Raw genomic sequence first — 10923 nt, 5'->3', positions numbered from 1 at the left:
GCCATTAAGAACTATGTCAGTGGATGGAAAGCTCCAGAGAGGCTTCGGGAAGCAATAGCGGACTGCTTGGTTGGTTGGTTGGTTTGATGGGGGAGCCAGGAGAAGTAAGAATTGACAGCAGAAAGCATCTAAGGGTTGCAGGAAGGAATGATATTTTGAAGAGAGCATGCTGGGAAGCCTTGACTTGAAGGAGCTATATGCAGGGAGGGCAGGGATGTGACCAGGTAAGTGAGGGGCCTGAGGCCTAGGGTACAGAGGGCAGGGTGGGTGTAGTTCGTTTGTAGTTACGCTGAGGCTAGATATTTGGGTTTGTGGAATTCATGGCCTTGTGGGTTCCCTTACTAGGAAATCTGCTTTGTGTTCCCTTAATAGGACCAGGAAATAAGATCTGATGGCCTTCTTGTAGGAAGAGTAGAGAAATGGGGGATTTAGGCTTTAACCAAAATGGCTAATGGGTGACGTGGAATCTCGGGGGGATTTGAGGTGGGTGGCAGTTTTTGGTGAGCAGTGCGTGGGGCCCAGAAGAGGTCATCTAAGCCTGGGGAAGGTGCACTTTTTCCCACTACTGACCTGGGGTGTGGGAACAGACCGATGGGTGAGCAGGATGTAGGCAAGAAGCAGAAGATCCTGGGATGCTCAGGACCGGGCAGAAGGTAAAGTTGGGAGCAGTGGTGGGCAGGCTTGACAGGGTGGCCCCAGGTTCCCGTCGTCACCAAATTAAGGAACAAGGCTCAAAGCAGTGGAGCAAGAACCAAAGGGAAGGAGGTGGTTTTCAGAGTAGGGTACTAGAGGCCGACGTGAAGATAGACACACTGCCGGGAACCTGACCAGGTGAGGGTTGGCATGCAAGTCCCAAGATGTGTAGGCTTTTCCATTGGGATATGCTCAGGAAGGGCAGGGTGCAGTCATTCAGCCAGTAGTCTCTTTGAAGAGGGTTGTATATGAAAGATCCAGATTTCTAACCTCTTGAGTTAGAGGAGTCAACAGCAGGCCCAGCCTTCTGGACGGTGACAGCTGGCAAAAGTTGGGGGGTGGGCTGTGTGCCTCTGGGGAGTTGCTCTGCTCTCCCTGTGACCTCTGTTCCTGCAGCTAGCCTCAGCCCACCTGCCCTCTCTTCCCATGTCCCGTCTGCGTGCTGCTTAGCCTTCCAGCTAGTCCAGCTGGGTGGGCAAGTTGCCTGGTCCCCTGATTGGGTTAGCTTCTCTATATTGGGGCCCTCCAAGAGAGCATTAGCTTCCCAGGTGGCACCAGTGATAATGAGTCCACCTGCAAGGCAGGAGACGCCGGTTCGATCTCTGGGTCAGGAAGATCCTTTGGAGGAGCAAATAGCAACCCACTCCAGTATTCCTGCCTGGGAAATCCCACGGACAGAGGAGCCTGGTGGGGTAAAGTCCATGAGGCTGCGAAGAGTTGGACACGACTGAGCGTGCACGCAGTGTGTGCTCTGCTGACTTGACACAAGGCTGTTTCGAGTCTCAAATGATAAAAGCATCTCATATGAGAACAGTTTGGAAACTGAAGTGCTGAACAACTGTGCCAGAAAGGACGCGCTTTAAGTTGTGCACAGTTGTGTGCAATTCGAGGGTTCTTAGACTGAGCTCTTCGTCGGCTCTGATAGTAACCAGATCAAATTCTGCTGTCAACAGGCTTTGAAAGAGCCTCCGTGGAAACACAAAGTCGACTTTACTGATCAGCGGGGGCACATCCCTTCCCTTCGCTTGTCACTTGTGAGGCTTGTGTCATGAGGAGAGCTAGAAAGAGTCTGGTGAGAAGAGCGTAGGACCGTACCCTTTCTTTCCACTTGTAGCTGCAGGTCCCCAGGTGGTAGTTCAGTTGCTTAGTCTGTCCGACTCTGCGACCCCGTGGCCTTCCCTGTCCTTCACTATCTCCCAGAGCTTGCTCAAACTCAAGTCCATTGAGTTCGTGATGCCATCCAACCATCTTGTCCTCTGTCGTCCCTTTCTCCTGCCTTCAGTATTTCCCAGCATCAAGGTCTTCCAATAAATCGGCTCTTTGCATCAGGTGGTCAAAGTATTGGAGCTTCAGCATCAGTCCTTCCAATGAATATTCAGGATTGATTTCCTTTAGGATTGACTGGTTTGATCTTGCAGTCCAAGGGACTCTCGAGTCTTGGTCAACACCACAATTCAAAAGTATCAATTCTCATTTGTGCCCAGGTAATCAGCTTCTAACTGCTGTGCGCTCTTCCAAAGAAAAGATCAAACGGCAGGTTGATGATGTTGGGCTCTCCTGAAAGATAGCATCCTGACAAACCATACTTTTGGAGCTGAGTTAGGTACTGTATGAACAGTTCTTTAGTCTGTACAATAGCTAGAAGAGGCAGGTCTCACTAGACCCATGTTGGAGAGGGTTTCGAGCAGGTAGGCAACTTTGAGCTCAGTGATGGGGTGGGATTAGAATGCAGTTGACTGGAGACTTTATTGTGCATTTGTGCGTGTGCGAGCCGTGCTGCGCTCAGTCGTGTGCGACTGCAACTCCATGGACTAGCCCACTAGGCTCCCCTGTCCGTGGGATTCTCCAGGCAAGAATGCTGGAGTCGGTTGCCATTTTCTACTGCAGGGGATCTTCCCAACTCAGGGGTCAAACCCATGTCTTCCGCATTGACAGGTGGATTCTTTACAACTGCACCACCTGGGAAGCCCCCAGGACTGCCTATTACGTACTGTATTTGTCTAACTCTTATTTGTAGTTAGAGTGCCTGTTGCCAGGAGTGTATTGAACAGTCATTGATGGCCAATCGAGTCTCCCATTTACTGACCTGCTGTGCAGAGTCCTCCTTGTTCTGGTAGCTGGGGAGATGCTGGAGAAGCTGTCCCTGGCCACAGAGCTCAAAGGGGCTTAAGCCACTTACCCCGAGGCTCGTGGCCAGGTTTCTGTTCCTGGCCGTTGAAGCCACAGACTGTAATTAAGTCACGTGATGGGAACCCAAAAAGGCAAGAAGTCTCCCGAGAGTAACAACTAGGGCCAGAGGTGGTGGTCTGGGCGTATGGGAGCAGGTGTCTCACAGGAAGGCTGTGAAAGTGGAGAAGGGTCACAGCAGGGACGAGGCGCAGCAGTCATCTTGCAGAAGAGGGGATGAGACTGGAGAGAGTGGGGGCGCAGTGCAGGCAGGCTTTGTCATCCTCACTGAGATGGCCCTGTGGTGACTGGGGGCTTCCAGCAGGGTGTTGCCCAGTGCATTGTTGGTAGAAATTGTTTCAAAAATAGACTTCAGGTTGGCTGCCAGAGTACAGAGGTGTGACACTTGATTTATTTATGCTGGCAAAGTAGAGGTGTTGCTGGGTTCTGGAGTCCTATAGTGTGAGCCAAGGGGGTAAACACATCTTACTTTCCTTTGTCCATTCCTTCCCACTCACCCTTGAACTTCCTATATGCTAGACTTTGTGGAAGTTGTACCCATAGAACAAGTGTCTGTGGTCTGGTTGAGGATCAGTGTACAAGGGAGCTTCTGGTGGGAAATGAGGTCAGCAGGGAAGAGGTCAGGGAGGAACCTTGTATGCTGGGCTAAGGAGGTCTCATTCAGTATTTTGGTTGAGTTGAAACTAGATATTCAGCAGTGAATTGATTGCCCTTGTCATGTGCTAAATTCCTCTGCATGGAGGATACCAAAGCCCTTGGACTGCTCATTTATGTAGGAGAGGGAACTTATACAGAAAGTTAGGTGTTGATGAGATGGTATCCAAGTGTCTAGCTTAGTGGGAAAAGGACTAGACTGGAAATCAGGAGACTTAGTTTCTGACGACTACTCAGCCTCCAGCCGCCTGGGGCCCTGGAAAGACAAGAGGCTTCCCTTTCCTAGGTCTCTATTTCCCTGTGTCTAGATAAGACACAAGGGCTTGAGTGCTTCCCAACCTGGTACCTGGGTGCTTGTTAAAAAAGCAAATGCCCATGCCTCCTTCCTGTGTCCAGAAGTCTCGGTCACAGTGAAGGACATCTGAAGTTTTAACAGCTTCCAGGTGATGCTGCGGACAAGCTCAGTTAGGGAAACTGGACTCAAAAGGTCTGTAATGTTCCTTCTGCCTCAGAATTCTGTGTCTGTCATTCTGAATGGTCTTATCATTAAGAAGCTGGCAAAGAAACAGTAATACTACTGTTACTACTGCTAATAAAAGTAAGAGAAGAGCTAACACTTTTGGAGTGCTTCCCAAGTGCTAGTGCTGAACTGATTTCTCTCATTTGCCTTTTATAACCACTGTGAGGGACATATTCATATCCTTGTTTTACAGATGAAGAGATTGAGGCTCCAAGAGGTGAACTGTTCTGGTCAGAGTTTCACAGCCAGGGGGCCACAAAAAGCCAAGTATGAGCATGCATGCGTGCAGCTTTGACAGCCTATGATATACCTGTGGGCATTACTGGAGTTTCCCAGTAAGGAGGTATAATTTGCCCTGAGTCTTGAGTGCAGAGAGGTTAGCTAGCAATTCTCCGAAGGCTATTCTACATCATCCTGCGGCGTGTGAGAAATGCAAGTTCTCAGGCCCCAGCTGAGATGCACTGAATCAGACTGTGGGGTCCACCCACCTCTGTTAACAAGTCCTCAAGGAGGTTCTGATGCAGGTTAAGGTTTGAGAGAACCCCTGAGCCAGAGAGCGAGAAGGTCATTCCAGGATTGCAGGCTGGCCCATCACGGGCCTTCCCTTTGGTGGAAGCGAGAAGCGAGAGGTCAGAGGAGCCACGAAGACGCCCGCGAGGGGGCGCTGTGGGCTCAGGCTTGGGTGCTGCTTGCTTTGTTATGGCTGCTACCCTGGTGGAAGCGTGGAAAAAGCCTGGTGTCGCATCAACGGGAGAGGGAGAGGTCATTCTTTCTCCTCAGAAAAGGCCTGATGGGGCTGGCAGTCTTGTTTATAGGATTCGGCCCTCGTAGGGAAGCTGAACCTGCAGGGCCTTCTGCCGTTGACGTGTGCACAGCCATGTCTACCCGTGTCGCAGTGTCTGCAGCTCCCGTGCAAATAGCATTCCTCTTGGAGCTGCCCAGCCAAGGGGCTTGTAGTTTCTTTGAGAGAAAAACCGCTTGAACCCCAGCAGCCTGATTCTAGTTCAGTGTTTTGCCTATAGGCGATGCCTCTGTCTAGTTCTTTGACACTTTGGGAGTAGAGTGCAATGCTGGGTCACAAGACCCATCTTCAGGCCTGAGCTGTACCCCAACTATACTCTGTGATCTCAGGCAAATACCCCTTTCTTCAGGCTTGAGTTTCTGGTTGTGTTACATAAAGGAGTAGTGTGGAGAAGGTGGCTTCCAGCACCTTTCTCTACATATGAAATGCTGCCCTGGGGAGTTGAGGAGGAGCTAGGCCTGTCTTATTCAAGGAGCTGGCAACGCAGGGCCGCAGTAAGCCCAGCTGCACTACATCCATCTCCTGTATCCGTTTAAGTAAGTCAGGTCCTTTGTATAAGGCAGAAGGGTGGAACCTGTCAAATTGGATTTTTTTTTTTAAGTCCAGATCTTTAGGTAAGGATTTGCCTCTAAATTTTGTTCTGAAGAATGAAAGATTTACACCTTGTTCTCTCAGCTGCAGCGTGTATTTCTTCTGAAAATACTGGGGTTGTGGCAGCGTGGGCGCTTTGACGTTCTCATTAATCCGGGGGTTGGCGTTCTACACCTCATGGTGACTGCACACCCAGCTGAGCTTCTCTGCCTGGGCACTTCATTTCTGGAATTGTGGTGTTTTCAGAGAGCTGTAAATGTGCTCATCTCAGAGCCAGAGAGAGTTAAAGAGAGGGTCTGGTCTAGCCCTCTGCTGGTTGCCCCTGTCTATACACAGTGATGTTCAGAGCATTTGGTTAGAAATTGCCCCACCCAATGGGCAAACGTTGTCAAGCTGCAGCTCTCTTTGGTGGAGGAAGCTCCTTAAACAAGATACCTCTTTCCATCAGGCCTCCTTGGAGAAGGAAAGAAAGCTCTTCAGTTGATCTGGCGCCTCTGTTTTGTGTCCACGTGATTCTGCACTTTTCTCCTGTTTATGGACGAGGCCGCTGAGGCATCATCAGGTCCAGTGGCTTTCCCCAGCCCTGCAGCTCATCAGTAGTGGTGGAGGAGTGCGCATCAGGCAGCTCCCTTGAGCTGCTCCCCTCCTGATTGCTACCGAGCCACGTGCTATTCAGGTGCCAGTTTCTCCTCTTCTTTTTATTTTTTGAAGTATTCCACCCTTAGTTGTTTCTTTAAAAAAATTTTTTTTTCCATTTTTTGAGATATAATTGACATGTCGCATGATGTGAAAGATCTATATATCGTGAAATCGTGAAATGGTTACCACAGTAAGTCTATTCAGCATCCATCACCTCACATAGTTACAAATTTTCTTTTCTCTTGTGGTGAGGACTTAACAACAGCTCTCAAACATACAACACTATATTTTGTCCCTGTAGTCACCATGCTGTACACCATGTGCCCAGAACTTCGAGCTGGAAGTTTGTACCCTTTGGCCACCTTCCCCCATTCTCACCCTCCTCCTGCTACTGGCAGCCGCCGCCCTGTTCTCTGTCTGAGTGAGTTTGGTTTGTTTTAGATTCCACATAAAAGTGAGATCATACAGCATTTGTCTTTCTCTCTGACTTATTTCGCTTATCATGTCCCCACGTCCATCTATATTGTCACAAAAGGCAGGATTTCCTTTTGAAAGACTGAAGAATACTCTGTGTGTGTGTGTGTGTGTGTGTGTGTGTGTGTGTGTGTGTGTGTGTGCGCGCGTGCGCGGCATTGTTAGTCATTCATCTAGTCACGGACACTAAGGTTGTCTCTGTGTCTTTACTGTTGTGAACAGTGCTGCATTGAATGTGGGAGGGCAGACACCTCTTGGAGAATGATTTCATTTCCTTTGGATATATACCCAAGTTTGGAATTGCTGGGTCATATTACAGTTCTATTTTTAATTTATTTATTTTAATTTTTTGAGGAAACTCGATACTGTTTTCTGTAGCAGCTGCAGCCATTACATTCCCACCAATAGTGTACAAGGGTCCGTCTTTCTCCACATTTTTGCCAACACCTGTCTCCTTTGGTCTTTGCCATCTTCAGGGCCTTATGGTTGCCTGCATCTGCCTGGCAGAGTGAGGAAATAGGCAGAGAGGTGCCCATTCTCTGTAAAGGCCTGACCAGAAGCCACCCACATTCCTACTCTGCTGGCTGCAGCTTAGCCCTCGGCACGCCCAACCACAACGGGGGATGAGGAATGTAGGCAGCTCTATCCCAGGCAGAGGCCAGGAGAGTGGTCTGAGGGGACGTCTGCTAGTCTTCGCCACGGCAAGACGAAGGAGATGGGTGCCCTACGGGGACCCTTCGAACAGAAGCCTTCCAGCAAATGGGGTTTATTGGAGAGCTGGAGGTGTCTAACAGCTGTAATGTAGACAGCACCGATGGCTTTGCTGGGATTGGGACTAGGAGTTGTTCCAGTAGAAATCAGCTCTTCTTCCTTCCCCGTCTTTGAGTCTGTTTCACTCCTTTCAGGTTGGCCTTTTCTTGCTCTTCCCCAGGGCTTTCATTTCAGCTTCCCATTCCCTTCCTTTCTAAGCATCCAACAATATTAATTCGAACCTGCCTCCCACTTAACACTTCCCAAGAATGAGACACTGACTGGCCTGGCCCAGGAGTAGGGTCCCTTCCTCATCCTGCCAGCTCATGGAGCCTACTTTCCTCTTAACCAGGACTGAGGGAGCACTTGCTGAGAGGGAGTAAAAATAGGGGGCTGCTGACGTGTCCACAGCGGCTGCCCTTCGTCCTGCTAAGACTTGCTTTCTCTCCTTGTCACTCCCAGACCACCATGTTACCACTTAAACTTGAAAACCAACGCTTTATTTTTAAAAACAAACAAAATAGCTTTATTGAGATACAGTTCACATACCAAAATCCTGTTGAAATGTACATTTCAGTGGGCTTCAGTATTTTTGCAGTTTTATAACTATTACCACCACCCACTTTTTAGACATTTTCATCATGCCAGAAAGGAACCCTGTGCCTGCTAGGAGTCTCTCCCCCTTTACTCCAGCCTCTACCCTTTAACCCTGGGCCACTGCTAATCTGCTTTCTGTTTCTATGCACACATGCATGCTAAGCTGCTTCAGTCGTGTCCAACTCTGCGACCCTATGGACTGTCCATGGATATTCTGTCCATGGGATTCTCCAGGCAAGAATCCTGGCGTGGGTAGCCATGCCCTTCTCCAGGGGATCTTCCTGATTCAGGGATTGAACCAGCGCCTCTTAGGCCTCCTACATTGGCAGGCAGGGTCTTTACCACTAGCATAGATTGGCTGACTTTGGACATACTCATTTCATATGAATGGAATTATATGAAATGTGATCTTTTTGTGATTATATTCTTTCACTTAGTATTTTTACGTTTCATCTATATTTTAGTGTGTATCATTACTTCATTCCTCTAAAAAAATACAGCTTTGTTGAGTTATAATTCACATAGCATGGAATTCACCGTATATAGCCCTCTATTGTTTTTAATATATTCACAGAGTTGTGCAGCACTCACCACTGTCTAATTTTAGAGCAAAGTTTCATCCATGTAGTGGCAAGCAGCAGTACAATTAATGCCTTTTAATTGTCAAATATTATTCAATTGTATGGGTATACCATATTTTGTTTATCCATTCATCAGTTGATGGACATTTGGATTTATTTCTGTATTTTTGCTGTTATGAATAATTCTATGAACACTCACGTACGAATTTCTGTGTGGACATATCTTAACATCTTGAGGTGCTGCCAAACTATTTTCCACAGACACAGCACCATTTTTTGTAACTCCCAGCAATATGTGATGGTCCTAATTTCTTCACATCCTTGCCAACACTTTTTATCGTCTGTTCTTTTGATTTTGGCCATCAAGTGAGTATGAAGTGGTTTCTCACTATGGTTTTAAGTTGCATTTGATAATCAGTGTTACTGAGCATATTTTAATGTGCTTGTTGGCTGTTTATATGTTTTACTTAGCAAGGTATTTAAGTCTCACTTATTTTAGAATCGGATTATTTGTCTTTTTTAAAAAAATTGTAGTATAATTGATTTACAATATTGTGTTAGTTTCAGGTATACAGTCAAGTGATTCAGATATATACATATCCATTATAGATTATTTTAAAATATCAAATATAGTCCCCTCAGCTTCCCTGGTACCTCAGCTGTTAAGAATCCGCCTGCAATGCAGGCGACCCTGGTTCAATCCCTGGGTTGGCAAGTTCCCCTGGAGAAGGGATAGACTACTCACTCCAGGATTCTTGGGCTTCCCCGCTGTCTCAGTCGGTAAAGAATCCACCTGCAATGCAGGAGACCTGGGTTTGACCTTTGGGTTGGGAGGAAGATCCCCTGGAGGAGGGCAGAGCAACCCACTCCAGTATTCTTGCTTGGAGAATCCTCATGGACAGAGGACCCTGGCGAGTTGCAGTCCATGGGGTCGCAAAGCGTCAGACACGACTGAGTGGCTAAGCATAGCCCAGCGCCACACAGTAAATCCCCATTTATCTGTTTTATGTGTATCAGTTTGTTAATCTCATAGTCCTAATTTGTCACCTCTCCCCCCCTTTGGTAATGTATTTGTTTCTGTTTTGAATATGGATTCATTTGAGTCATTTCTTAGGTGGCATATTATCATAATATTTGTCTTTGGTTGTCTTACCTCACTTGGTACGATATTCTCTAGATCTATCCAAGTTGCTGCAAATGTTGTTGAGTTATAAGTGTTCTTCATATATTCTAGATATAAATCTGTTAGATATATGGTTTGTACGTATTTTTGTCCATTCTTTGGGTTGTGTTTTCACTTTTTTGATTGTGTTCTTTAAAAGGCGAAAAGTTCTACATTTTGATGAATTCCAAATTCTATGCTTCTGTTCTATGTCTTTGATATTTAGCTAAGAAATCGTTGTCTAACCCAAAGTCGCAAAGTTGACTGGTTTCTTTTGTGAGCTGTATAGTTTTAGTTCTAGCATTTAGGTGTGCGATGCGCTTTGAGCTAATTTTTGTGGATGGTGTTAGGATGGGGCCTGGCTTCACTCTTTGCCGTGCGGCTCCTCAGTTGCCCTAGTACCCCGGGTTGAAAAGCCTACTTCCCCATGAACTGTATGGCATCCTTGTGGGAAACTGGTTTTGTGTGTAGCCGCTTACTGGGTTTTCTGTCCTTGGAAACTGCTGTCAGGGGCCCCATGAGACTTTGAATATGACGATGATGTCTTTCTTGTATTGAACACCTACCATTTACACTGCTAGGCACATTATATGTATTCTCTTTTGTCCTTGCAATAATTCTTCAAGGTGAGTATTACTCTCCTCATGTCAGAGATAAGCAAATTGGAATTTAGGGTTTCAGCCATTTGCTGAGGGTCCTTTCGCATGTGGTGGAGCTGGGCCTTGAACTTCGGTCACTGTGGCTCCCAGGGCAGAGCCTGACCCTGTCTATGGCTCTGTTCCCAGGAGACCCCATCCAATTTAGGTGTCCTTTCTGGGGTTCTTTGAGGCCATGACTAGTCAGGTATATGTATGGCAACATCATGGCCTGAAACCTGAACGTAGATTATATGATTTCACAGTGTACTTTGGAATTTTTTTTTTAATTAATTAATTAGTTGTTTATTTATTTAAAAAATTTTTTATTTTTACTTTATTTTACTTTACAATACTGTATTGGTTTTGCCATACATTGACATGAATCCACCACGGGTGTACATTCGTTCCCAAACATGAACCCCCCTCCCACCTCCCTCCCCATAATATCTCTCTGGGTCATCACCGTGGACTAGCCCCAAGCAAGCTGTATCCTGCATTGGACATAGACTGGCGATTCGATTCTTACATGGTAGTATACATGTTTCAATGCCATTCTCCCAAATCATCCCACCCTCTCCCTCTCCCTCTGAGTCCAAAAGTCCGTTATACACATCTGTGTCTTTTTTGGAATTTTT

This window comes from Capricornis sumatraensis, chromosome 10 (assembly GCF_032405125.1).
Source record: "Capricornis sumatraensis isolate serow.1 chromosome 10, serow.2, whole genome shotgun sequence".
Classification (NCBI taxonomy): Eukaryota; Metazoa; Chordata; class Mammalia; order Artiodactyla; family Bovidae; genus Capricornis; species Capricornis sumatraensis.
The sequence above is the reverse complement of the archived record's forward strand: the minus strand, read 5'-3'. Positions refer to the sequence as shown.